Source organism: Zonotrichia albicollis, chromosome 9 (assembly GCF_047830755.1).
Source record: "Zonotrichia albicollis isolate bZonAlb1 chromosome 9, bZonAlb1.hap1, whole genome shotgun sequence".
Classification (NCBI taxonomy): domain Eukaryota; kingdom Metazoa; phylum Chordata; class Aves; order Passeriformes; family Passerellidae; genus Zonotrichia; species Zonotrichia albicollis.
Genome location: NC_133827.1, coordinates 24,588,035 through 24,615,028, shown reverse-complemented (window position 1 = coordinate 24,615,028; position 26,994 = coordinate 24,588,035). Strand labels below are relative to the sequence as shown.

At 38.7% G+C, this 26,994-nt stretch overlaps 1 long non-coding RNA gene across 1 annotated transcript in view; it reads left to right on the top strand.

Annotated features, from left to right (window-relative positions):
• Positions 1-4,293: 4,293 nt before the first annotated feature.
• LOC141730137 (uncharacterized) overlaps positions 4,294-26,994 on the top strand; it is a 43,143-nt gene continuing 20,442 nt past the window's right edge. The window contains exons 1-4 of the long non-coding RNA XR_012581606.1: positions 4,294-4,403; positions 7,361-7,407; positions 8,077-11,777; positions 13,970-14,169. This is a non-coding gene — a long non-coding RNA (uncharacterized LOC141730137). The remainder of the gene's footprint in view (positions 4,404-7,360; positions 7,408-8,076; positions 11,778-13,969; positions 14,170-26,994) is intronic.

Genomic DNA, 26,994 nt, shown 5'->3' with positions numbered 1-26,994 from the left:
CAGTCTGGGAGGTGGCTCATCCTGGTGTGTAATAAAGCCATTGATGTGATGAGGGTTCAGAAGAAATGCACAGGAGTCATTCCAGACTCTTCCTGTGCTCTCGTGACAGACTGAGGCATGAGAACTCAGCTCACAGGACAAACATTTTTATTAAGCTTTCAGATTTCCTACTCCAAGTCCTGCTTGTTGTTAGGTGACCTTCTCACCAGTGTGACAGGATGGGCACAGGAGGGACATGGCCTGGTAGTTGCACATGAGCTGTGTTATTCAGAGATAGCAAATGCCTGCTGCAAGAGGTGATGATGGTGTGTGTGTGGCACCTGCAGCCTGCTTCCTGTGTGTCTGGTTGGTCCTGTTGAGCAATGAGTGCCCGTGTCCAAGGATAACTGGCACAAACAGGATCAGCCCCTGCCCTCGTGTCCTGGAATTGCAGTGCTCACCTTGTGTAACCTACCAAGCTGGCTCTGGAAAACCACTTCAGCTGAATTCAAATAGAAAAACAAACTGGTGTAACTGCAGCTCCTCAGAACTGATCCCTTCTAGCCCTTTTTGGAGACAGCAGCATTTGTCCACTTGTTTCTTTGTGCCTCTTTTTTCCATTTAATTCTGCTTGATCTTTACTCTGTTCCACTGTGTTTCAAACATGCTCTGCCCATCTGTAACCCCTGTCTTTGTACCTAACACCTGACAAATCTCAGTGCAGAGCAGAGGGGAGCCTTGAGCTTGCTCTGGTTTTAACTTTACTCCTCTGGTCACTCTTTTGGTGGTTCAGTAGTTGGTATTTGTCTCTGGTACAAGGTGAGGAGTGGCACACTCTGTTAATGTCTAATGCAGGGGAGAGAGTAAGTGTATAAATCAGCTCTCCCCTGTCACTTCTGCATTTCACTCCCTGCCCCAGGGATCCCAGATGCTCCAGAGACATCACACATGGCACTTTCTTGACATACAGAATGTCAGCAGAGGCTGAAACTAGAGATGGTGGCTGAGGTTCCTCTTTTATTAAGGAGTCACAAGGACAGCTCTAGTCACCTGTAGAATAGCAATTATTTTGCTGGACTCTGTCTGCTGACTACTCTCAATTAATTAGTTGCTTCATTTGAATGGAAATGAGTCCCAGATTGCAGCCATTAATACTCTAATATGTCTTCATTGAATGTTGCTTTAAATATCAGTACTCTGTGAGTTCATTAATTTTGATTTTATGAAAATCATTGCTCTACATCCAGTAACAAGAGGGGCTAAATGGTAGCAGCATCATGTTGTTTTGAATGATCAGAAGGAAAAACAAGAATAAATGTAATGCTGATGCCTTTGTGTATGGCACGTAGGGAAAGCCTTCCCATCCTGCCTGGAGTTGGGTTTTGCCATGTGTTTATAACCAGCATGTCTGCAGATCAGATATAGTGCTCTCCCATATATTGAAATACCATTTCACAGCACCATTTTTTTACCCTGTTTTGATCCATGCTGTAATCCAGTACAGGGTGTGCCAAAGATTTAGTCAACAGTCCAAAACAAATAATGAGGCTATCTGGTCAGATTCTATCATCATCTGAGTCAGATTTGAGCAACTTGATTAAATCAGGGCATATCCAGCACATTTAATACAGGGCAGGGTAGAGAGAGAGGTACCAGGAGGTCAGAATTCATTTCCAACAATGAAAAGGTTCAGACCCATGAATAAAAGATAGACTTGATTAATGCAGAGGTTTAGTTAGTCAATGCAGTGCAATGCTACATAGCCTGCATCACAAGAAATTCCTGGGAATGAGTTTACCTTAAATGGCACCTGAATGTCTATGTCCCATTAATTATTTCTCTCTTTAGCACTGGTGGTGTATAAAGAACTTGCAATGTAAGGCACAGATCCTACAAACTCTAATGCCATCTCAGCTTTGCTTGTGTGGCAAATCACATGGACAAAACTTGGATCCAGATCTAAAATGACTATAGTAAAATGAAAGAAAGAGGAAAACGTTAGTTCTTTCTGAGCTAATTCTAAAATATAGCAATAAATGTTTATGTTTTCCTTTAGCTTGCACATTAACACTTGTGGTTTAACTTCTGCTTTGAGCATGTGATGTAAAAGTGCCAGAAAATGTTTCTCTACTGGATTTCTACTGCAGCTCTCACAGAATTGAAGCAGAGGGTTGTTTAAATATAATATGTGTCTTTTCACTGTGGAAAAACTGTTAGCAAAATTTATCTCCTTGAGACAGTCTCTTTCCATCTTGTACCCATCATTCTGTAAGCCATTATTTTAACTTAAGCTTTCATAGTTATTCTGGACAATTCTCTTTGCCTGTCAGTACTAAATCTGTTTGCAACAACAAAGGAGTCAAGGGAAAAGATCCTTAGAGACAGAGTCCTGTGTAGGTGTGGGAAGAAAGGCACACCTCATATAGATAAAACCCAGAAGTTTTTATAGGTAAGGTTATGGGTCAGTAAGAGATCAGCTTAGGGGAGGGTCTTTTTAGTTGTTTTGGAAAAAATATGTAGAACACAGCAATGATTTAATGTAAGATAGTATTTTCATAATTCATGTGCGAAGCAATTTGCATAACACTTGCATCTAAGAACTGCATGCTTTCCACCCTAAATAACTATGATGACCGTCAGCTTTTATTTCAGGAAAGTTCTTGGAAATGCCCACTTCCAACTGTACCATTCTGAGAAGTTTTTCACTGAAGTTTCACCAAAAGAGAGCTGATCCATGAGGAAATAATGTCTTTGATGAAATTCAGCAGGAAAATGTGCATAAATAGATGGCTTAGATATATTTTTACTCTTTTTATAATAAGGTATCTTGACTTTCTGCTATATTGATATATTTTATGTGTGTTTTGGCTTTTGTGTTCACCTTACTGAAACCAAACATTAGAATTTTTACTATCTGCAAGTATATTTTCATTCTGAATTGGACAAAATGTGAACACCCAAATTTTACAGTTGCAAGAGAAATGGAAATTCAGTTGTGCTGGAAAGAAGGGACTGGCCTTGAAAAGATAGATTTTGGAGCCACTCAGTACTTGATGTTTTTGACCACTTTGCTTATCAGACTTTTATGGCTTGCTCAGCAAATTCTTTCCAAATAAACACAATTACTCTGTGCCTCATCTGTCCATGCCATTAGCTTGTGTAAGAGAACAACCTCACTTCTGGAGTTTCTTCATGCGGCATATGGCATATGTGGTAGGCAGAAGTGAGCCCATGGGCTTGTTCTAGAATTGGAGGATGACTTATTAGGTTTGGTTGGGTAAAAATGTGGGCTGTTGTCTTCACCACCAGTTTATATGGGAATACAAGGCAATTTAATTGATTTTATTTCTGACTGACATGAGGGTAATGATGAACAAAGTAAGACACTGCCACCTAAAAAGGTTTTTTTCCTCTTAATTGTTCTTTTAACTACAGGGAGCAAATTTAATTTTAAGTTTCTGTTCTTTTATTTTGTAACCATGAAAAAATATCAGCCAAAAAAGTGACCAGCTTGTACTACTGTTTTGTGTGTGGGTTTGCATTTCAGGAAGAGTCTGTACTTTGTACTTTTAGGACACCTTGAAATGGCAAGAAAAGTCAATGTTCCTCTGTTATGCTCTTTGCTCCCCAACATCTGAGAGAGAAGGATTTCCAGTCACCATGTTGTTCTTCAGTTCATCCATCTGCAGCCTGCTCCTTCTGCTTCACATTGGTGATGAATTATACTCTGCTTCCTCCATCTAATCCTTTTCATTTATTTATATTTTATGAAGGAAACATAAAAGACTCCTCATAAAAATCCAACTGTTTTTGATAAACCTTGTCATGTGCAAATAATGGAGCCTTGTCAAGCACAAGCCCTGCTGGAAATTTATGCCTTCTAATAATAATAACAAGAGAGAATCAGGGACAAATAAGAAATATATTGAATTGGATTCAAAGTATGTTTATGGTTTTAAATTGGTGGCAATAAAGTATTTTTTATCCAGAAATGTTTTTACATGTTAGTTTAATTCAAATACCATGTTGTGCTTGAACTCTGCAGTATTTAGCAGAGCAGAGCTATGAAAGGCATCTTGTACTAAAACACAGTGGAGCAGACAGGCTTCTCTTTCCAAGGTTTGGTGGTGGAGAGAGGAAAGGATAGGCCTGACTTATCAATGCAAGAGGAAGCAAAATTTGGGGCAAGGAAGCAAACTGGTGATCATCTGAGGCCTCTCTGTGGGTTAGCAAGAAATGATAGGAACACAGAGGTTAAAGAAAACTAATCAAAGACAGATTTTTTTATTAGAATAATAATTTTTTTCTCTTTCAGCAGCAGACTTTGCTGGCCAGAGTCAACTTGTCAGAAGCAGGAATGTTTATTGGTTTTGGCTGCTAAGGCTGTGGATATCTGCAAGGACAGCTTACCTGGTCATATGCAGGTAAATGAACCTCTAAAAGAAGGTATGCTTGTCTCTTGTTATAGTCTTCAGCTATCCCTTTGCTGTATGACATTTTATTTCCTATTATAGTTTTTACATTGAGAATAAAACTGAACAGAATGTTAATTGTTTGCTGATGAGACCAATTAGCATTTTATAGTACTTTACAAATGTCAGGAAATGAAGGGGATTTCTCAGGAAGAGGACTGGGTTCAACTGGCAGAGTCTAATCCAAACAAATGTGTTCCTTTAATGAAGAGGTTTCTTAGTAACACAGCAAATTCCCTGAATATATTGTCTGTGCATCTTCACAGAACTGATATTTATGCCCCCATGAGTGTTACTCTTTACATGAAATACTTGTTTTACATCTTTTCAGGAGAAAATCTGTACTTCCCTTTCAGTTTACATACCCAATCTGTCATGTTGAACTTCTGCTAGAAATAATATTAGAAAATGAAGAAACAAAGACAAAAAAATTGTTTTTCAATTTAGAAAACTAATCATCTCACGCAAGGCTTGTGTTCCAAGCTGTGTTTCACAAATATTGAAGGTTTCTATGAGAAAGGCATGAGGAGAAGATTTACTTTCAGGGGACATGGATGTTTTAGTTTAATTTAATTTCGGTGTAGAACAAAGGCCCTTTCTGCCCATTCTCCCACCTCCTCATTCAAACCTTTCTTGGCAAGCTCAGCCTGCAGGTTTTGACTTTGCATGATAACACAACCACTGCTGAACTGGGCAGTTGCCAATCAGCCAAAGAAATAACTTAATGAGAAATCAGGCAGAATTGAGGGAGCTGGTTCTTTCACACTTCATCAATTATGGTACCTAGAAAACAGTAGGACTTTAACAATATTTGACAAAGGTATCCTGCCCTGGCCCATGTGACATCAGTTGTAATGCATTTTAAAGGACTAGGTGAACCAATCGATTTTGCAGTGTTGTCACAAAATAGTGACCTTTATAAGAAAAGCGCCCCAAAAGGTCACAATTTAAGCTCCATAGCTTCCTTTATCAAGGAAAGTTCAGGCTTTGCAGGTATCAGCCTTTATAATGAGGTTAGTGACAACCTTCCAGCTACATGCAGCTTATGCTAGATTTGGCCTTTTTGGTTTTTTAAAGATTCAGCATAAATATCTGCATTATACTGTTGCCAGGTCTTTGTCTATGGCATGTATATAACTTTTAAATTACCTTCAGAACTGATGACACCCTCCCTATTACTTTTCCCACCATGAATCCCTGAAATAGAGCACGGATTGTTAAACAGAGCTCGGTGCACGTGGGTGTTTCACAGTAGTATCATTTTCATACAGCTCAGAACAGATTTAGATTTCTCCTTGTCTGAATTACACCAATGTAACTGAAGATGGAATAGAGGGCTGGCAGAGTTTTCTGGGGAATTTCACTCCAGGTGCTTGCAGTGTGACCCTTAAAGTCAAGAAGTGAATTGGCAATTGGGTGTTTGACAAGCGCCGTTTATCACTTGTGCATGATGGCACATGAGACATTACTTAAGAAAAAAGAATTGTAAATATGAATGACCTGTGGGACTTGGTCAATGTATACAAGCTGTAGATTTCTTGCTGCAGAAGGAAATTAATCAAAACCAATAATTTGGACATGATCTTTTGTATCTTGACAGATTATATATTCACATTCTTGAGACAGGTTGGTGGTTTTTTTGGTAGATTGGGATGAAGAAAACGGGGCTTCTGGTTTTATTTCTGCTTTTACTATTATGATAATTTTTCAAGGGTTACTATCTACAATATCATTGCTAAGTCTAATGATGCTTGGATCCACCAACACTTCCCCAGTGTCTAATGAACAGAATCTATGACATCCTGCATGAATACTATAACTAAACCTAAAAATTTTTGATTCAAAACCTTACTGGTTTTCTTTTCCCCCTCACTAGTGATGAGAAAAAGAATATATATATATTCTGCTGTCTATGGCAGAATATATATATATACACATTCATTTATATTTGTATATATAAATTCTTTATTTTGTAATTCTGAAATCTATGTCTGATAGTAGTTTGTTCCCACACACAAAAAGGATACTTGATGAGTTATATCAAGCAGCAAGAAAGAGCAGCTGCATTTATTTTTAATGATTTTACGTGGAACATTCTAAAACTTGACTTAGTAGTATGATACGGGCTATATGTAGTAATGCTGCTTATGAGTCACAAGAGCTTGTAAAAGTGTAATAATTAAAATTCCATAGGAAAAAGATGGTTAAATGTGTTCATTTAGAATCTGTGGGAACTCCATGTATTTTACAGAAATTGCTGTTTTGGAGCACTTCCCTCCTCCACTCCAGCTCCCACCGTCTCTCATGTCTCTTGCAATGTTTGGTTAGCAAAGACTGGCTCTGTCCCCCCATGTTCCCCCCAGCCAGCCCAGCAAGGGCAGCACTGCCCTGGGCAGGGGGTTTGGAGCTCCCACGTCTGCTCTGGTGCTTGTGATCAACAACTGGAAGGCAAACATGGACTCTGCAAACCAAAGGAGAAACCAGATGTTTTAAATAATCCCTGAAATGCTGAAGTTTATTCTTATGATGTATACAGATTCAGGACATTAAATATGTTGATAATCTCATTCCAAAAAACCCCTTTGCTCATCTCTAGGGATTTGACCAGTGTGTCAGATGCCAAGTTTGGAAGACATATATCTTGCCTTTTTTTTTGTACAGCTGCAAATAAGACATGCTGTATTACAGTCTCCAAAATTAAGTCTGAATAAGGTCTCTCGGTCTTAGCCCTACTTTTCTTTTCTGCCTGCAATATGTGGCTGTAATAATTCATGGGGTTTATTCAGTCAGCATTTTAAATACTGGGTCTGTCCCCTTCCATCATTCATAATATGAGATGATGAAAAGCACTGCAACTAATTTTATGCAACACAATGAAATTAAAAGCTTTTGGTATTACTGTACTGCAGGTATAAATCTAACTAAATGTGGTGTTGGAAAGAGATGGACTATATAGGTAAGTGTTGGAATAATTTAAGGTTATTTGGCATTTTCTATGGATGTCTCTTCTCGTTTCTTCACAAATACCGTAAGTAATTGTGTGGTTAATAAAGTCTTAAAGTGTCTGAGCTTGCAGTTTTCTACTGCCTTTATTCATTTGCTAAGAAAAAATAAAGCTAATGGAAAACAATCCATTTCAGTGAAACTGTAGATTTGCTTACCCATTATAGCAAAATATTAATATGTGTAATATTTTAGTGTCACATTAATTTATGTTAGGTACAGTATTTCAACTTATGCACTGATAAATTTCAAGGAGCAGGACAAATGATTAGATTTATATTCTTATATTTCACTTTTATCCATCAAATTCAACATGTCTTTTGCAATTATCAGAAATGTCACTTGAGAACTAAAGGTCTGTTTTGTTCTTATATAGAAACATTTACATAGGTTAGGACACATAAGTAGCTTTTCCCACCTCCCTTATCATTTATGTACTCTGTTATTTACTTCTCCCAAACACATACCTTTCCTCTTAACAGCCCTGTTATTTCTACTGTTATCATAAGAGAAATTATGTTCTCTCTGATATTCCTTATTGCACTTCAAGTGAATCTTCACTCATTTTTATAGACTTGGACTTGCTCCCCTGAGTCTGTTTTTGCATGCATCTTTTGTTCAGCTTTGCTAGATGAAGTTTTTCTGCCACCAAGCTCCATGTGGAAGGCATGAAGAAGACTTATTCATGAACAGGCTAAGGGCCTTTTCATGCTCAGTGGTTTGCAACAATTTTGAATTTCTTTTCTTGTCTCATTGCATTGCTGCTTTTATCTTGGAACTGCACTTGCTTAAAATTCTGTGCTCCTGATCTACTCAAGTTGCCCTGAACTCCATTGCTCTCACTTTGTATTTACAACTATTTTCCCTCCCCTTAACCAGCATTTAGTGTTATCATCAGCTAAACTGGCATCGTGTTTCTTCAAGGTTGTTTAGCATTAAAAGAAAATCTTTTCCTCAATTAGCTGTGTGATTTTTCCTTCACAGCCTGCCCCCCTTCTTCTGCCTCCTTGTCTGCTCTTATTAAAAGCAGCCCTGAGATATGGAGCATCAGCTCATCTCCCAGCCCCTGCTTTGGTGTGTTTTATTTCTGGTGCTCACAGGGCTCCTGGGCAGCATCAAGGGCCCTTGGAGGTGTGATGTGTGCTCTGCACCCAGCAGCAGCCCAGGAACCACCTGCAGCAGCCCCAAAACCCCAGCCTGTGCCAGCCAGAAAATACTCCCTGTCTTCTCCACCCATTGCTATACACAGCTCCCTAAACTCAGCTGAGAATAAAATATCAGTTTCTTTTACATGTCCAAGATGATCTTTAATAGTTGTTTTGAATGTTAAAAAGTTTGGAATCAAGGTGGATAGCTCTGGCTGAGCCTGGGCTCCAGTGTAGGGTGCAGTCTTTCCTCCACACGTGTTCACATGCAGGATTTTGTTATGCTGCTGCCAGTATTGCAGGGGTTGGCTCTGAAGCTCTGTGTGCAGCAAGCAGACTTTTTAAACACTTGTTTATCTTCCAGCATCTTCCTTTTCCCCCTCCATTGCTCGATCCCATTCAATTTCACCCAACATTCCCCCCTTTCTTCTTGCTGGCAAGTAATTCATGTAGTTATGCATCTTTGCAATGATGAAACTTTCTGAGCAATCTCTTCTCTGCAACAGAAAACTTTAAAAACTTTCCTGATATTAAATGCTCAGTCAAGTGCACAGTTATCTCTCCTGAGCTGTGCTAACAGAAAACATTTTTCTGGGCAGAGATTGCTGAGAATTTTCTTTTTAGTTTACCGGTTATTTCAGGACACAATGTATGCAGAACATGAGAAATATCATTTTATGGAGATAATGCATTTTAACTACAATTATCATTTTAAGTTAGTGGTCTGAAAAGTGCCATATTTCAAGATGCAGAACCATAGACTGAGTACTACAGGAAAATCAGAGTAAACCAGCTTGACAGAAAGTTTTAGGAAATTCTTTATCTTACTCTTCACCTTTATTTTCTGTTTCTGATATTATGACACATATTTTTTGTAGACACTATTCAGTTAAGAAAGAAAACTTGGGAAATTTTAGCAGTTATCTTTCTTCTAAGTATTTTGAGAGATTGGTTGTCTAGTCAGCTTCTGGAAAGACTCTAGACAGCATCATATTTCTTAGTCAGCTCTGATATTCTGAATAAGCAGTCCTTAGTATCTCATCACCATCAGATCGAGGACTTTATGGAAAAATACCAGGACAACTGGAATGCATTATTTTTCTGAATTAATTAGCTCTCTTAAGCCGTTTTCTTTTATATGCCTTATTTTCAGAAAAGGAGCACCATAGTTTTCACACTAGTACTGGTGTCTCAGTTCTAAACTGACATGTGCAAGGTGGATTTTGATGGATCTCAAAAGAGATACCAGCAATTAGTTTGGGGGAAAAGGCCACATCTGCTATTTTTCTGAAAATTAGAATTTAAACAAGCCTAATATGTCAGATCAGGCATTTGAGGATTATGTAAAACATTGTTCAAGCTAATGTAATTTCACTGTTAGCTGTGTTTCTTGTGATTAAGTTTTTCATATCACAAGCCATTGTAAGACTGTCAGTAGTATATGTTGTCTGGAGTGGATGAACAAATTTATTCCTAAAGCATTGTTAGGATTGGGCAAAGCTACCTGGCAGTGCATTGTTTCCTTGTGCTTTTGCAAAAAGAGACAGAATTCATGATTAAGGAGAAAGACAAGAGGAGTGTCTCATACTTATTTGGGACCTACTGGGAAGGAAAAAGTGAATCCAGAGCAGTGCTCTGCCTGTTGGCTTCTCTATGGGGAAGCTGAACTTTGAGTACATAAAGTGACTTGTGTTGAAAATTGTGATATAGTAGGTACAGTGTTATCTTTTACCTTCAGTCATGAGTGCCAGTGATGTTATTTTAGGGCCCTGGCCCAGCCAAAAGCAAGAATGACTTTATCAGCACATCAGCACTGCAGGAACTGCCTGACTGCCAATGCTTCTGATGCCGAGTCTGATGTTGAATGACAACATTGTTCAGTAAGAGCTTGAGTTTCCTTGAGGCTTAGTTACAGAAGTGTTTGGAACATGGTGGTTTCACTATTAGCATTTTTGGAGTGAATACTCTTCATTGTATCTTATGCAATTTATCACTAGGGTTGACTTTTCCTTCTGCAATTCACTGTAGAATGAGCCAGAAGAAGAATTAAGCATGTAAAGTTTAAAACAAATATATGTAAAAATACTTATCTGCATAAATCCTGCCTTCCCATTCATCATTGATGTGTTCTGAATACAGCAGGACAAAGTATGACCCCTTTTATCTTTAAATATATTTCAGGAATCCGTTTGAAGACAATGTGCTGCATTTTTATTTTATTTAACATGCTACTTTATTTCCTATATCTGGATAATGGGCTGCCTCCTCTCTCTATTGAGAAACTTCTCTGTTTAGGGTAGACAGATCCTTGTTTAAGGCTTAACCAATAGAAGATTCATAATTGACCTTAATAATTGTGCCAATGCATCCAAGACAGCAGAACGACCAAAAGGTCTGTCTCTTCATGCATCAAGATGAAACAATAAAAGTTAAAAGTTAAATATTTGATGGTATAAAGCCATGAATTCAGACTTTTGTAGTCAAAAGTTCAAGGACTTAGACTTGTCATAAAGACAAGTTAGTGTGATGTTTGGTGCTTACACATCTTTTTCTAGGTCCCAAGTGTGCCCAGATTCTGCCACTCCAAATGGAGTCATCCATACATCAGTGTCCATGTTTTCTGTACTGTTTTCACAGGTTTCTCTGTAATTATATGTAGGTACACAGTTTGGGTAATTAGGAGTGGGTCTGTAGGAGCCTCATCCCTAATGGGCTACAGCTGTGAGCAGCAGGTGAGCAGCATTGAAGGTAACGAGCCATGGAGTGCCAGGGGCACTGAGCAACCCCCAAAGGGAACAGAGGGCACACAGGTGCAATGCATGAACCATGAGGGGCACACAGGTGCGGTGCATTAACAGTGAGGGGCACACAGGTGCAGTGCATCAACAGTGAGGGGCACACAGGTGTGGTGCATCAACAGGAGGGGATAAAAGGCTGGGCTAAACAACAAGAAGGGCAGTTACTTGCAGCTTTCTGAAGTGATAGGATGTTATTCTTTATGGGTTGAAGCTTTCTGAAATTGTGTGGTGGTACTCTATGGATTGTGGCCATCTCAACTGTGACATTTGCTGCAGCAATTGTAGAAAAGATCCAAGTTCCTGCTACAGCCTTTGTTTCTCTGGTAGGCCAAGTGTGTATCCCTGGGACTGGAAAGGGTCTGAAGTGTGTGCTCTGCAAGGTAAGAACCTCACCAACACATCATGTGTTTTTTACCTTGTTAATTAGATTTTGATGGAGTATGTATGTATGTATGAAATTTATATTTCAATAATTATGTAGGTTTTTTCCAGGAGGTGAATAATGAGGACATGTGGGAACTTTGTGGTTTTACGTGGATAACAAAATACTAAAACAACCCCAAACTTGTCAGTCAATGGAATTCATGCTTAAAGACTGGGCTCACAATTTGATATTTCAATTTATCCTATGGATTGCTTTAACATTCATGCACAATATATGTTGAAGTGGTTTTGGGTGGTCTTGGGCTGTTTCATGTGAAGATGATGAGAAAAAAGTGTAACTAAAGCAAATCACTGATACTGCTGCTAACATGCCAGGCTAGTCAGTGAGGCTGTAGTTGAACTTTAAATCACCAGGGAATTACTTGGAAGTTCTTGCTCAGTGGACAGAGACCAGTTTCAAGCTGAAGCTTAATTTTTTTTTCTAATATTCCTGGAGTGTCTTGAACTTAGAGCAGGCTCAGAATTCCTTGTTTATAGTCCAGTTAATGTTAGTTTCAACAATGGTTTTTTTTTTTTTCTCCTGATCAGACCTTGAAACCAACTGACTAATTCAACATGATAAGGCTCATTTCACTCCTAGGTGAATGAAGTCTATGGGACCAGGAAGAGTACCTTTTTAAACAAAAGGATATTATTAAAATCTTAGAGGTACATTCAATAACTAAACTGGCACTTTTTTCCATAATAAAACTGGCTTTGCTTCAGAAGCAGTGGCTATTTTTGAATGACTAAAGATTACAGCTTGCTAAAAAAATCTTGTTTCAATGGAAAGGAATGATTCTTATTTTAATATGGTCTATAAAGCACTGTACAAATAAAAATTTGGCAACTTGCCATTGTGCTGTTTGTCACCTACACAATGCCTATGATCTTGTTCATTTCAGCATTCATTCAGCTGAGGAATATCCTCTGTCTTCATGTTTTATATAGAGCAAGTTATATCTGCTAATTCCTGGTGGACAGATTTCTGGTTTAGTCTAAAGGCTCTTTTTAAAAGAACATGCATTTCTTTAGGAAAAAAAGTGCTTGAAGGTAGAAGCAGGACTTTGGATCTTCCCAAAGATAAGTTGGGATCAAAAACACATAAAGCACCATAAAATCCAATCCATTATTTCTAATTTAGAAGATTATGGTGTTCTCTCACTGGATGGTGCATGAAGCCCTTGTGATTGTTTTCTATAAAAAAGGACCTTCATTTAGTGGAATTCAGCAAAATAGCATCAAAGACAACACTGAGCAAGATGAACTAACTGCCATTAACAAGTACTTCGGGAATTCAAACAACATTTTTCAACAAGGGATAATTAATTATGAATTAATTAGAAACTACACATATAGCTGAATGTGTATAAATATGACACAAAATGATTCTGAGAATGTTCACTGAAATACTCAGTGATTTAAATAACTTGGATTTGTGCTATGAGACATGTAAGAACTTTGAGACTGCTTCTCTAGATATGCAGGATTTTCAGGCAAATGTTATTCTAACTTTCCAAAAAGAAGCATTTCACATCTTACTGCTCACTGAATAAAAAATTTGTTCTGGTTTTTGGAAGCATTTATGTAGGAGTTTTGTAGGCATACAGGTAACATACAATGTACACAAGGACTGTCTTTATTTCAGACCTTGATAAGTGGTGTATGCTAATTCTGGAGTAATTGATTTCATCCCAGGTTTGGTACATCTTTAAAGTTTAATTTTTGTCTTTCAAGTCAGCTTTGGAGAAACATGTAACTGCAGTTGTTTTGAAACTTGACTAAGCATCAGATTGAAATGAGAAGGAACACAGATCTAAGAACATTAGTTTAATGTTTGACACTTCCAATAGATGTGTGTAAAATCTAAAGAATGTACAACAACAGACCACTATGATGCTAAAGTAGGGACATAAAAATATACAAGCCTATCTGAGCTGTGTTGATAACTGAGCTTGAGGAATGTGCATTATGTCCTGAGCTCTGACAGCTTTAACTAGACAGGAAAACACAAGCACCTTTTCTCTGATAACAGTTGGTGCATTGATAGTCTTTACCCACCTTATCTGAAGAATAATAAATGCTTCAGTTCCTCAGTTTGTCCTTATTGCATTTTTTGGTTGATTTTTTATTTCCTTTGCCTTTTTAGTGTCAGATTCCTCAGATAATCAGGAAAAAAATCCCCAACCTTTCGACCTGCACTGAAGGGATGACTGAGGAAACTGGCAGCAAGACACCTTCCAAGTGCTCTATGGATTAAGAATGGCCAGACATTTTCCAAGGCCCTGTGAAGTGGTGGCTTTGTTAACACTGATGTCAAAGGGATGCAGAGCAGTTACCCCTTTCAAGGTAAGACCCTAAAATGCCAAAGAAGCTGCTGTGTACAAATCCCAGGGTATAAGTGTGGGCAGGTGAATTCTCTTCCCTCCAGCACACAGCCCAGGTGCTCCCCAGCCAGAACACTCATTTTGTGCAGCTGCAAGTAGCAGGAGAGTTTATAGGAAACAAACTTTCTAGAAATCCCAAGATAACCTCAGAAACATAATGAACCAAATAAATGTGAGTGGTCGTCCTACACATAGCACCTTCAAGTTGGCTGGGCTGTTCAATTATTGATCAGGAGGAAAATATCACAAAAAATGTCAGACCAAAGTCTTTTGCTTTCTCTGGGCTTAATGTGTGGAGGTTTTTAGGTCAAATTCCAAAGGATACTGTGACAATCATACTGTCTTGGAGAAAACCAAACACTTACTAGTAATTTCACTATTTTACTGCATATATATTAGAGGCTGGATGTTCTCCACAGAATGTAATCCTAGTTTTTATTTTTTTTTTAAATTGATCTTCAGCAAGTAAAAATACTTTCATATGGTTTAAAGAATGTTACTTATTATTTAACACCATCCTTTGAATCAATTGCATAAAAGGCCACCACAAATAGTCATAAAACAAATTCAGATATTAAGCCACATCATGAGCTCTTCCTATGTTAGCCTAATTCAGTTTCTTTGTTTACAAAATAAACATCAATATAAATATTTAATACAGTCGCTGCAGTAAGGAAAAGGACAAACTGTTATTATAGTGAGAATGCTGAGCACTGTGGAAACTGTCTTTTAAATTACAACTTTCTCTTAGCTTGAGTTAGGGCCTTTTTTCATAAAGGAAAAAGTCATAGCACATTAATGGCAAATATCCATCAGGAAATAAGTCTTAAAGCAACTCAGGAAGTATATTGCTCTGAGAAAGATGGCTTTGCATTTGTGCCATGTTTATAATAAGCTCAATTCCAATATCTTGAAAATAACAGTAAATATTTAACACAAGGAATATTTCATAAGATCGCAATAAATGTTTAATACAATGTAACTTTGCAGTACTTCAAAAACTTATTGCTACAAATATTTATCTAGAAATTTAATTAAATACATGTATAATCCATGAAATAAACTAGCTCAGCTTTGATTCAGCAAGCTGCTCTGCACAAATGCAGAGATGTGTCCCCATGCAGCTGCTCTCTGTGCCAGAGCCTGACACTCTGTGTTTGAGCTCCCAGCCCTCACCCTGATTGCAGATTCATCAGAGTCAGGACTACTCCTCTTTTCCAACTATTCCTACACAAATTCACTGACTAAAAAATCAGTGTCTGGCTTGCCCCAGTGTTGTACAGAGTTGGGACTGTAACCTTTGCCTACTATTCCTGGGAGTTAGATGATCCCTTCTCCTTGCACAGCCAGCCAAAATGGAACCATAATTGCATTAGCCTTAGGAGATGTCCTCCTTCTGGATTGCTTCCTGGATCCTGAATATCCAGCCTTCCTTCCCGAGGCTTTGCTACTTGTGAAAAAAAATGCACATCCTTTCACGTGCTGGCACAGGGGTAAATTTCATTTATTTCTTGTAGTGGAAAGAATAGAGGGTGCATTGAATCTGGGGAAGGGCAACTACAAACGCTGGTAGACAGATTTGGGGGGAAGAGTTTCTAGCTGAAAATCACTCTGTGGCTTTGTCTGGAACATGAGCAAAGAGCCTGTAACCTCCTGTGGTCTCAAGTAGTTTCTGACTGTCCTGTGCCCCTCCTCAGCCCATCCTTGCACCCAAACATCCCCTGAACTCCTCAGACTGTGTCAGTTCCCAGCAGTCATCAGTCAGCCTTGCGTTTGCTCATTTTTTCTGAAATGTCCTTAAAACCACAGGCAAGGGTTTACTTTTGCACAGTTAGATTTCTTGTGGCCTAAAACACTTAAAAAACTTCTGGAATACTTTCTGGTAGTGCAATGTTGCTCGGGTCTGTGACATGTTGGTAGGGCACCACTGCAGCTTTCATTAAAAGGAGTTATTTATTGGCCAGCTAAACCACTCTCTACCTGAGCATCAGGACAATAAGAAAAAAATTCTGATAAATCTTGATTTAATGCTGCAGTGGAAATGTATTTCTGGCAATAACATGTTAACAAAGCAATGAACGTTTCCTTCTTTTTGTAAGTCATGGTGCAGTAGTGTGTGATCTCTTTGACCTGTTTTGGAAGGATTTTCAGTGTAAAAAAATTGGCTGTCTGGGAGAGGGGAAGTGAAGAAAAGTAATGCGGGGAAGAAATTATCTGCAGCTTGAGTCTATTTGCCACTTTCGGAATCCATAACTTCATTTCCTGATTCTGTTTTTGTGGAACTAGTTATAAAAACAAGTAAGGAAGCAAAATATTGGTCTTGTATGTGTTCATAACCAATAACTAAACCCATTTTCTTTAAATCCCCTTCCTCTTATATTAGTTTTAACAAAATTTTATTACTCCTTTTGCTCTTTTTAATGCTGAAGAGATACTATGATTGAACAGCTAAAATACAGAATTTCATTTGACATGTTCTAGTGCTGTGAATCTCTAATTTTTTTCTACTGAAGTGCTGCTAGTCAGTAGAAATAGGCCCTGAGATGAAATAGAATTGAGTGATCTCAGTGGGATTTGGATAAAACTTCAGAACTGCAGAGATAGTGAGCATGTCATGAGAAAAAGAATCAAGATATTTCAAGGAAGAGCATCTGCATGCTTAGTGAATATTTAGTAGCGGTGATCATTGCTTCCTTTTTCTTTAGCCAAACAGCTGAGCACATTGGGAAGTGATATGGCACCAGAGCCAATGTGGAGCTCTAGAATTTGATCTACTTCTATGTGTTCTGAAAACAAGCTTAGGCCAAAAATCAAGGAGTAGTTTTCAAATTTTAAACTTTACATGACAAAATTACATTATGTTCATACTGAAATGAATTTGTAGAGCTGATTTTGGCAGGACAGCCTCAGATATTAGGGACCTGCATGACCTGACCCAGCAATTCCTTGCATGAAGACCCTCCTCCTGATCCTCAGGCTCCTGCCTCTTCTTATCCTTTATAATCTACCCTGGAAGATACTTGCCCCTCAAAATTCCTTCAAACCAGTGGCTATTTGCACACAGACCATCCTGAAAGTACCATCCCCTATAATTGCTTTTCAATCTGCACCCTTTCCTTAGGAGCCCATTTGAACCATCATCAGCAGATACATGCTACAAATAAAGGCTTTTCTGAAGCCAGATTTTGATGGTGCTGAATGGGGAGCCCTTAAAAACCCCACCTCTGTGTTGCTATGTGATATGCTTAGAAAAAATCAAGTATTGAGTCAGACAGAGAGACACTGTATGCATAGAAAAGATTTGTATCACAGCTTGATAAACCTGAATGCATCTGGGGTTGAAGAACTTTAAAAAAAACCCACTATTCCTGTAGTTTGGGCCATTAGTTATTCCATGCTGGGCTCTGTATTCTTTGTGTGGAATACTTTGATAGAAGCATTCCTTTCTTATGAACTGTGCACTGTTTGTCATAACAGCATGGGATGTTGTGAAAGTTAAAAATGACTCTGTCAGATTAATCTTTTAAAAAGATTTCTTTTACTTGTTGTACAAAAGGATAACCTTTGAAAGTGCAAAGATGAAGGCAAGTAAACAGCTTTTTAGAGGACAAAACTGGTTTAGATTTTTTCAGCTGACTTGGTGTTCTGTTGTTGTTTATGTCTTGTAGTTTATTGTTTCTGGTCCTCAGCAGACTTTGTGTCCTGCAGCCTGGCTCAGTTATTGCAGTGGGATGTCTCAGTTGATTTACCTGCATATCCCCTTCCCTGGTGCTCTTTCCAGAGTGGATCCATGCATTCTCTCTCTTTCCTGACAGTTAGACTGGCTTTTTCCAAACACAGTGCATGGTGAAAAGGCAGGAAGGCAAATCATCATTATACATGAAGTATCAACCAATGCTAATTGCAGTTTGAAGGGAACATTGAGAGACATATTTGTAAGGAAAATATTTCCTCTAAACAATAATATAGAGGCCTATGCCCATTCCACCTGTGAGGAGTAGGGAATTTGGCTTTACTTCCTTGTGCTTCTGTTTAGGTAGGTGGCAATCTCAGCCCTAACAGATACAGGGACAATGTTTACAAAACAGGAATATTTCCACCCAGATTACTTTCTGGAGAAGCTGCGTGTATCTGAGCAATGTTCAGAAATCTGGGGACAAAGTCCTGTGTGCTACATTCATGGCACAAGCTTGAAGAAAATCTGTGTGGAGTGTTGGAAAGAGGGGATAAATGTGAACAATTGGTTGTGAACCTCACCTCAGGGTTAACAGCCATTTTCAAAATGTTGTAGGAAGACAATCATGTCTTCCTACAAAGAGCAAAGGTGCAACCAGTTAGAGGAGTCAGTGTTTACTGCTCCTGTCTCTGCTGTTTACAGACCCACTTGGACACGTGGAATGCTGAGCCTGTGATTCACACATGAGAATTCTGCATCACATTCTTTCCCTCTCCTGTCCTGAGATCTGGCTCACTCCTTTGGCAGCACTGGGAGGAGAGTCCTGGGACCTTCCATCCACAGCACCAGGGCTCTGTGGGGGTCCCTGTGACTGCTCTGCAGCTGGGGCTGTGCCACATTTGCTGGCAGGACCCCAGGGAGGCAGAGCAGACCCCACCAGCTGCTGAACTGGGATTTGTCCCCTCTGTGGGACCTCAGATCCTGGAGCTGTGCCTGACAGTGGGACAGGTCATTGTGCTGACACAGCCACCAGCAAAGGAGGTGCTTGAAGGACCTGCAGAAGAGGTGACAGCTGTAGATAAGCACACAGACATGCTTCATGTCAACAGGAACTGCTCATGGCCAAGCACTTCTGAAAATGTTGGGATGCTGCAGTGAGATGGCTGAATGGGTGCCAGGGCCTCTGGAAAATCAGGGCTCCATTGTGAGGGCTGAGCACTTGTGCAGAGGCAGCCTGCAGACCTGGTGCAGATGGCCTGGCCCCCTCTCAACAGGCTCAGATCACAGTTCCAAGGGCAGCAAGAGGGATTGGGGGCTTGGGGAGAGGAGGCAGACAGGAGCTGGCAAAGGATAGGCTGTGTCAGGTGCAGCAGCTGTCCCAACAGGCACGTTTGCCATGTCAGGATGCTGCTCTCTCTCTGATCCAAGCACTAAACTCTAATTATATTTGCTGTGTCTTGATTATCATGGTCAATCTTGTATTTTTGTTTGAGAGTTGTGTATTTTTGTTGTTTGAAACGGTTCCAACTGCTGGCTGAAGAGATGAACTAAAACCACAGTATTAACTACAGCCACCTGAGAATATTAGAAATTCCCAAAGAGGGAACTCAACTGTAATCTTGACTCTCTTATTCACTAAGAAAAAATCTATCTGATCCCAAAATTCCCTAGGCTAAAAGAGACATATTCTTCCCCTCCTTTTTTTCTTTTGAGACAATTTATTGATTGCCTCAACCTTTTCTACCCCCTGTATTAACCCTTAGAGAAATGCTGTAGTATTTCAGATCCTATAAAAGCAAACTTGAGAACCTTTTAGGAAAAACCCCTCAAAAATAGTTAAGCTTATGACACAGTAAAAATTTAAGTTATTGTCACTCAAGTAACCTTGACTCTGAACCTGACTGGTTCCTTGACTCTGAACCTAACCATTTCCTGAAATGGAAACAAAATTTGGGTCAGCCTCAGCTTCCTGCTCCCTCAAGAGCAAATCACTCCAGCAGGCAATGAGGACATAGCAGAGAGCTCAATACCTTGTCCCAAAGGTTTGCAAATATGGATGCAGATGAGCTGTTGGAAGGAAGCCATTGCACCCGGTGAGATGTCATTCTGTGGAAAGTTAAAAAAAGAGTATGGGAAACAAGTTTCAATGGTGAAGGCAACAAATACTAATAATGATTGCTGTAGATAGACAAGCAATGCATTGCTTGCCACAAAACTTAGTAGAGGAGGATTTACCTGAGCCACTCCTGCTGTGGAGAGCAAACCTCTGCTGCTTCCAGCTCTGGCACACAGGGAGAACAAACCCTGAACACACACCTGGGCCTTGGCACCACTGAGCCAACACAGTCTGAGGTTTTGGGTAAATCACCTGTATTCCAAATGATTACACAGAATATTTTTGTAATGATTTAGTGTACAAAAATTTGAGTTCAGAAATGACACAAAGAGGATTGAAGTGGTGGGACTTGGAAGAGAAGATTGATACAAACTAAGTTGAAGATCTTTATTAGACATAAATCTTTGCTCTGATCTTTTCAATATTCAACTAGGCTAAAGGAAAGATTATTTGAAGAATGATAAATTACCAGGAATCTCAGGGTTTTATTCTATGAATGAAATATGTTGAGCTTCCCAAGATCATGCTGATGACTTGATCCACCCAAATATTTTCATTGCTGTAGTGGACACACTCCATACCAGGAGGGGATTTCAAAGGGAAAGGCTTTGAGGAGAAGGTCCCAGGGTTGGAAAAAAGACAAATTCTATATCAGAGCTCAGCACATGGAGTTCTGCCACTGCAGGCTGCTGTGCTGACATGTTCATTTATGGGGTGTCCTAAGGAAATGGGCCCCTGTATTTTAGACAGTGGCACCTCCATAAAAGGAGATTCTGGTCTCTGGAGCTTTCAGAAGATTAAAGCAAGGGATCAGAAAAGAAATTAATTTTGCCAAGCTGTACGTGCTATTTTTGATCAGTGAGCTGTGCTGAGTGATAATCTACATAGCTGAATTAGGGGTGATACGTTGCATTATATCTGATTAAAAACATTGAAAACCCTAAAATAATAATTTTGCAAAAATGACCTACTGACCTTTCTAGTTGGTTTTCCTATATAGATGGTTATCCTAGACATTAAAACTAGACTATGTCTGTAATTTTTTTTCAGGTGATATTTTGCCTAGCTTTCTCATGGCAGTCTCCTCTAATATAAAAAGATGCTTTTCTAGACCTTGATGCAAATAATATGCTTCTTCTATCCTAAAATTAACTCCTCAAACCCCAAACACAATGTCAGAGTGGGATTTTATAGCTGATAGGTGAGATTACCTTGCATCAAAACTAAAATAACTACAGTTTGACTTCCTTTTTGCAGAGAGGACCCTTAATGTGATAAGCTGTGTTGTTCAAGAGTCACACGCATTTCATTGCCTGAAAACTGCTCTACCCTTACCTTTTGCTACCCTTCAGCAGCAGTTAATCATTAGGGCAGGATCATTAGAGCAGGATCATTGCTCTGTGTGAGCAGAAAAGGGGCATTGTTCCTGATTGCAGCTCTAATGACTCCAAGGGTGCAATCTCATAATTAGCTATGTCTTTAAATGTTGTTTACTTTACTTCACAGAATTCAAGGAAGTGCAGTTACTGTGGGGAAGTTTTTGCAAGTGTTGATGGCTTGCTTAAAAATTCTACCCAACCTGTCTCCATCTCAGGTCCTTGTGACTTGAGCATTACAAAACTTTGGAAAAACTTGGATTCCCTTCTGAACCAGCATCTGATGGTTATCACCCAGGCACAACCTTCATTTTCAGCAAGTGACCTGGGCTGAACAAACACAGAGTGCTTACATATTTTACTAACCCACAGTTTATACAGAGATTATTTTATGTTTAGATATCACTCTCGAGCAACTGGGACAAAGCCAGCTGCAGATCTGTATAAACAACAGATTTTGCACATTAGGTAGTTCTAAAGGATCTGTTATAGTATGAAGTAAAGTGAAAATCTAGCAGTGGAAATCTAGCTCCACCCAACAGAATTTTTATTTTTTTTTTGCCAAGAAAAGCAATAGGGTGGCATTTAGACCAAGAAAATATTGAAAGCAAATTGGATATGTGTTGTGTTCTGAAAGAGGAGTTGCTTGGGCTTTAAATGACTGCCAGATGTCAAATAACAAAAAGCCCCTCCCTCCAAAAGAATTCCAAAAAAATAGTTGACTAATAATTCACTTTAGAAGACTGGGAGACCAGATCTCTGTCAGAGATGTATTTGAGCTGTAACATTTGATATGGGATGGGAGAGAAGATGCAAATATGGATGTAATAGAGTTTACCCTGTAATCAAAAGAAGAGGAAGAAAAGTCTTTGCATTTTTGGATACTGGATCTCCATAAAACAAGAATTAATAACAAATGCCAAGAGCAACTTTTCTTTCTTCTACCAGAGAAGCAGCAGTAAATTATGACATTGGTTAGAGACTGATGGTCAGTCTGAGGGCATACATTTCCCTGCAAAAAATTCTCATATTGCAGGAGGAACCATGGCTGATCACAATGTGATGCACTTCTACACATACATGCAGACACCTACATCCCTATGAGTGACACTAAGCGGAAATTCCATCTGTTTAGGAGGCTTTAATTTCTATATTTTAAATATCTTTTATCATATACAGAAATTAAACCCAGCTTAGTTCATGTCTCCTATATAATCAAAACCTACCATGTTTATGAATTGAGATTTTTCAAAATCATGTCCTTAAACTGGCTGTGCCACAACAGGTTCAGCTAAAAAATATCATGCTGCACTGTTTGCTAGTGTAGGTGGAAGGAATCCTGCAGCAGTGGAAAGAAGGCATTCTGACTCTATAACTTGTTTACATTTCAAAAGGCTTTGGAGAGGTTTAATCACAAGAGACTGGAGAAAAAGAGAAGTGAGGAAGTTAAAGTTCAGTAATTCATCAAAAGACTGTGTGAGGCAAAAAATATGAGTAGTAAGGATAAAAGGTGAACTTTTATAATGGAAATCATAAAGTTTTGTGCTAGGACTAGACCTGATCTGGAAAGAGAAGATAGGCAGAAAAATGACAAAATCTGTTACTTTTGTGAAAGACAAGGAGAAAGTTTTGGAGAGAGTTGGAGAAGCATGGTGTGATAATAATGTCAAATTCTATTTTTTCTTCTGCTGGGGTGAGTTTACATGCAAAAGAGGCTAATGTGCTAAATCTACTGAATGGTCCTACAATAAATTTAATAATTTTTGCATTAAGCTATGGTTACTGATGGAGGAAAGAATAAGAGGTTTTATTAAATATCTTAAGACTGCTTATAAAATTAAGGATCATTATCAGCCAGCATCAGGCTTTGATTAAAGTATGCTGTATGCATTCTTTAGCACTATATGCTTGTATTAGGAATTCTAGTTAATTATGAAAATATATGGGACACAAGGATAGGTTATATGTATTTATTGGCAAGTATCTATGTGTAATTTATGCCAACCCCCGAACATGAGAAACAATTGAAATAGTTTTTTTTCAATGATAGGTTCCACTTTTCTTAACTCTGATGGTTCAGTTATCTGCTGAGCTTGAAGACGGATAAAAACAGATTTGTTTCTTTTCTTACTCATTGTAAGGGCTTGGTGGCCCTTCAACCACCTTTGCAGAATTGTGTCCTGCAATGTTTTATGGATGCTACTTCTGGACTCCTCAGAAACATATCTAGTTCTGTGATGAGGTCTCCTTAAATTCCCCAAAAATTTTTTCACAAACAAATCTTTCAATTGAGCACCAAAAGCAGGGGATGGCACTAAACCCATCCCCACTGATAACCCCTCTCATCTGTAAGATGGGAGGCTTTGCTGAGGAGCTTTAAAATAGAAAGCTGAGGAATGCTTGAAAATGACTGCTAAAATATCTCCCAACACACAGGCTTAAAGATGTTACTCAGATTAATTCACTGTTGGAATATGGTGCTTTATGGTCTGTGCAAGCAGCAATTGTGGGCAACTCACAGGACTGTGATTCTTGTGTGAGAAAGTGGGAGTAAAGAGGAGCTGAAACCCTTTCAGCTCTGCATAAAAGGCTGGGGAAATGTGGCCCTTTAAGATTACATTGTTTGTACACTGACTGACACACAAACGTGCTACAAACACTAAAAACCTGCTTGTTTTTAGTGCTATTCTGCTCCAAGAAGTCTGTAAATGAAACTGAATATAAAAATCTGGGAATGGTAGTGATGCATGTAGGAGTCCATCCCTGTTGTGGTGTGCTGTGAGAGAAGTTATTTTGGCTGAAAAGAGCTGCAACCTAGAGAATGAGATATGTGTAAAATTGAGATTACTGTGATTTTTATAGGTGACAATTGCATTACACTGACCTGGTGAGGCAAGTGAGGCTGGAGACTGTGGAGGATAACTGTATGGTGCCACAAATTTTACTCTTAATTGTACCTTTCTTTAACATCTTGTTTCCATTCCTCCTTCTCCTGCACTTCTATTGTAGAATTTTGGGGACTTTTTTCATACTCTCAGAAGGAAGTACTTCACTGTACTCAGAAGGCACAGTAATGCACTCTACCAGCACAGTAATCAAACTGAAAAAAATATTATTTTGAGTTTGGTTACTCACAGCCTTTTAATACTTACCGTAATTTTATTTCTTTTTTACATTTCATGCTAATAAAATTTAGTTCTGATTTTGGAGTCCATAGAGGGGAGTTCAAGGTGTGCACAGACAAAGCCTGAGGAGCAGACTGGCTGATGTGCCAGGAGCTGGGCAGGGGCTGTGCCCAGATGTGGCTCCAGCCTGTGTTTATAGAGGATGGATGTTTGACAGCCATGGGGAGCTCACTGCAGCTCTGGGGTTGGATTTTTTGTTTGTGACAAAGAGAGGGAAGTAGCTGATTCCATTATTTATCTTCTTATTTTAGTACAACTCACCACTGGTTTTAGTGGTGGTTTTTGCTTGGACTAAGCTGTAAGGTGCTCACAAGACATGACTCCGTTTGGAGCAGCATTTCAGCAGTGTGGGTCAAATGTAACATACCCAAAGATTAGCCAGGAAATGTTTTAGCAGCTGCATTTAATTAGCAGTGTTAGTCACAAAGGTGTCTATCAGTGTTTTAGCCCAGAGTGTTGTAGAACCAACAATGGTGGGGTACTCCTACCCTCCAGAATCCTTCTCTTTTATTTTTGTTTTCCTCCAGATTCAAATCTCTTTCAAATTGCTAAGAGGCAATCTTATTTCCTGTGGTACTCTGTCTTCAAGCAAATTATTTTTTCATTTATCCAAATTGTATTTTGTTCTCTTTCTCACAGAAAACTATTCAACAATAGCATGTCAGCACTAAGTTACCTTCAGGAAGGTCAATGGGAAAAAATAAACCAGCCATGTGATTTGAAAAGATCTCTCTGAATACACATGCATACTCTTTTTGTTGGTATAGTCACCACTCCCTGAAGAGTTTTGCTATGCCCAGGAGTTCAGAAGGCAAATATGCAAAATAAACTCAATTATTGTATTAGCAACTCTCCATGTTAATTCACAACATAATTTCATGCTAAACCTTTAATAATTTACAGACACTTTTGGCCATGTGGTTAGAGCACAAGGCTGCATTTTAAGAATTCTGGTTTGATTTTTATTTCTGTCAGAAGTTACTTATGGTGGTGGGGAAAATCTTTTACTCCCTCAGTGTCCAAGATCATAAAGTTCATAACAAGGCTTTTTTTTTCCATTCCCTGTCTTTATTGTCTATTTATACTGTAAGGTCTTACTGGAAGACATCATTTTTACAACTGGGTGTTGGTATTTTTCCAGTCTCAAAGCAGGATCTCAATACAAATACATACATGTAGAGATTTATATATTAGAGCACCTATTTATTCATTATAATAGAATAGAAACACTATTGCTTCTATTTTATGCATGACAAGTAAATAAAAATCCATAGAGAATTTTATGTGATGCTTACTTTCTCAATAACTAATGTGGATAATTCCAAATTTTAAAGTGGCACAATTTTGATTACATCTTTGCATTTTAAAGTACTGATAGTAGGATGTTTTTACACACATACCAGTAAAAGCAATCTGTAATGTGCAGAGGGACATTTAAACTCACACAAATCAATTTGTGCTTATGGTTCCACGTCCCTAGTAGTTTTAAATTAACTTCTTAATGTATATTTGCCTCCTGTCAGCATATGGATTCAACTGGAAAGCTATTTTTAATAATTACTGTTCATTTCCCAGGAATCAGATGTTAGTGTACATGAAAGATCATTCCTGACTGGTTTTCAGCTGCCTTGAGAGTTTTAGTTATTACAAGTTAATTGAACCAGAAAAGTTGAGGATAAAAGTTGGTTTATCAGATTGAATTCTGTTAGAGTGGCTGATTGTTGTGTAAGGAAAGGCAACAATAGGTGGGACTGTACTATCATCACCGGCTTATTTTTAGGGGCAGGATCAAAGAGGCAAAGAGGATGTTTGGTTCCTCATGGATGCCTGAAGACAAAGCTGGGTCTCCAGTCTTTTAGTAACTAATTGCACATTGGATTTGCTACCTGAGCAGTGCTGGTGCAGCCCCAGGCAGACTCATGGTAAATTGTAACAGAAAAGCTCTATTCCCTTTCTGTTAAAAAAACCCTTGGTGGGACTATTTTAGGTACTTGTCTTGGGTCAAGCAGCTGGGGCTCATGAGAAGCTGTCAGGTTTCCTCTGCCTTGGTGTTCAGCGCTGCTTCATGAGCCCAGAAATTCTGTGAGATAGGCACAGGATCAGCCAGCAAAGCACCTTTCTAACCTGCCACTAAGTGTCCCTTCCTATTCCAATTAAATGAGACAAAAGAAAAAATCAAAATAATTATTTAATTTCAGAATTGTATTTGTTATGTTTCTTTGCCATTTTCTTTTTATTATCATGATAAAAATAGGAGGGCAGATGCAGAACCTTGAAGTGCTATTCCATAAATGCACAAGACATTTCTTTACACAAACCCTTTGAGGAAAAAATGTTTCTCTCAAAAATGTTCTAATAAATACATATTTCTATGTGTGGGTTTTCATTTTAAGGTAGGGAAGGCAACAACTGTTTTCCAATATTCAAATTATGT